Source organism: Seriola lalandi, unplaced genomic scaffold (genome assembly GCF_002814215.2).
Source record: "Seriola lalandi dorsalis isolate HSWRI2012SDOR001 ecotype SW California unplaced genomic scaffold, Sedor1 jcf7180002054630, whole genome shotgun sequence".
In the NCBI taxonomy this organism is placed as follows: Eukaryota; Metazoa; Chordata; class Actinopteri; order Carangiformes; family Carangidae; genus Seriola; species Seriola lalandi.
The window spans coordinates 1,430,290-1,432,567 of record NW_019525183.1 but is presented as its reverse complement, the minus strand read 5'-3'; the positions used below and the strand labels follow the sequence as shown (position 1 = coordinate 1,432,567).

General features: G+C 41.1%; 1 pseudogene across 1 annotated transcript in view; it reads right to left on the bottom strand.

The window, feature by feature from the left end:
* LOC111665270 (radixin-like) overlaps positions 1-2,278 on the bottom strand; it is a 14,470-nt pseudogene that overhangs the window by 1,116 nt on the left and 11,076 nt on the right. The window contains exons 15-17 of the transcript XR_015438053.1: positions 1,298-1,512; positions 282-368; positions 3-205 (exon numbers count right to left, since the gene is read on the bottom strand). The product of XR_015438053.1 is annotated as a radixin-like (transcript). The remainder of the gene's footprint in view (positions 1-2; positions 206-281; positions 369-1,297; positions 1,513-2,278) is intronic.

Sequence of the window (2,278 nt, the reverse complement as noted above, 5' to 3'; positions counted from 1 at the left end):
ACACATGGGAACAAAACACATAAAGTGTAGAATTAAAGAAAACAAACTGCACACTTTCATCCTCTTTAGAAGAGCAAGCTGAAGCCGTCTGAAGTGCAACAAGCGGCGGCAGGTGTCTGTGAATTTTGCACAAACCTCCTTCAGGACCAGGATCTGATCGGCGACCAGGACGCCACACTTGTTCTTCAGCAGGCCGCAGATGCACCTGCTCGTGGACACACAAACACATTTCGTCCGACACTTGCTACACACTAAACTTTTAAGTTCAGCTGGTCACTCACTGCTCAAAAAGATGTTTCCCGACCTCAACGTCCACTGCGCTTAAAGGATCGTCCAGGAGGTAGATGTCTGTGTCCTGATAGACGGCCCTGAAACACACACACACACACACACAGTTTAGTGTATGAAGATTAACAATCTAGTAGAGACGGAAATTTAATGAAATGTAACAACAGGCCCCAGACTATTACTAACCGTGCTCCTCTGGATTCAGACAAAGCTGACCTTGTGCACACCTGCAGGGAGCAGCCCCACACACAGAAAGTGATGGCTGACCTGCTGCTTCACTTCCTGGTCTTCATACTTTACTATACTATGACTTGTTTGATGTTTTTATGCCTTATTAGACATTCGTTCAAGTTGGGTGGCTCTTTTCCCTACGAGGGTCAATTCACTTCACACAATGGATTTTCATCAAAATCAGAAAATGTTGCTATTCTTGATATTTAGCCTCAAATGAAACTATTAAAATATAAACCTATTAATGTGAAATTAAAACAATAGTTTGAATAGACTGAATAGAGTGAAATGATCTCAGCTCAGCTCTCTAACATATTTAGCATGTGAAATGTTGTGACCTGATGTAACATAGCAGCGCTTTGACACTGAATGAAAATATTGACCTCATTTATTCCCAAACTCCTCATTGTGTTCGACAGACAACTAAAAAGAAGGGCATCGTCAATAAAACGAGTCAAACAAAAGCAGAGGAAAAGAACTTAAAAACAAGGAGAGGACAGGTTACTTTAACTGAAGACATGGAATCGTACTAAAGCTTTGCATATAAGTCGTTAAGCAAACAAAAAAACACAACAAAAGTAGCTTTCTATGGCCATGTGTGCTCAAAATAAAAAAATCCAATTGCTTCCATTTTGGTTTTACAGTTTCTCTTTTCCCCTGTGGATTAAAGATGACCTCTGCAGTTTGACAATATTTGCTTGTTCAAAGTGGCGTGTAAGCAGCTCTGTATCATAGCGATTTTCAAACTTTCAGAGTGGAGATGTGGGACAGGACTCACTGGGATAACGAGGGCGGCAGCATCTGTTGTCCATGAAAATCAAGCGGACGCTGAGGGGAAAGTTCGGAAACACGTACTCCTGAGGCAAAGCGGGCCGAGGAGGGAGAGGCGCTGTTCTCACATGGACTCAAATTCATCGATGCGCTGCTTCGTGTTGCCTTGTCGGATCTGGCGCAGCGTTTTGTATTTGCCTCGGCCGACTCTGAGCTTAATGTCTGAGTGAACAAATAGAAGAAAGGATAAGAGGTTGATGAGGAGAGAAAAAGAGAAGACAGAGAAAAAGAAGCAAAGAAAAAAATAGAAAAAGAAAGGAAAAACAACAGTGGGACGAAGGGGCACACAAGTTGCGGACAAGAACGCAAAAAAGAACACAGGAGCGGATGAGAAAAACGGGGAAAATACGTCTTAATCATTTCAAAAAATAAACATCTCATTGACGCAAAGCCACTAATCTACAGCCTCTGGCTACCTGTGTGTCAGTGTTTTTCAGCATTATTTTTCAGTGCTGGCTTACAGGTGCAGCGGACACACAGGCCAGTGTGTGAATTTTCTTTTAAATTTTTGATTTATAAAACAGTTTGGTTCATGCCTGAATTCTTCTTGCCATAGCTTCAGTGTGAGTCCTGACCTATACAGTAGCCCGGCTTAGCTCTACAGCCTTTGTAACACGCTTAAAGTTGTGAAAGATATGAAGTGATTTAATATCATCAGTTTGATCAATTCATTACCGGTAGGTCTGCTTTAAAGCCAGGCTACAGTCTAAGCCGGCACATTTACTCCTGTTAAAAGCAGGAGTTTAAAGAAGAATGGACAGAGATGTATGCCTTATCTTACCCTTATGTGCAACAAAACTGCTGTTAGAAAATAATATAATCTCATTGTTATTGTGTTTGCGAGACTTTTGAGTATCTTTTGCTTAAAACTAATAAACTGAATTTTTGTGTGGATCAGAAAGATGTTGTTTAATGTAATAGAAGTGAC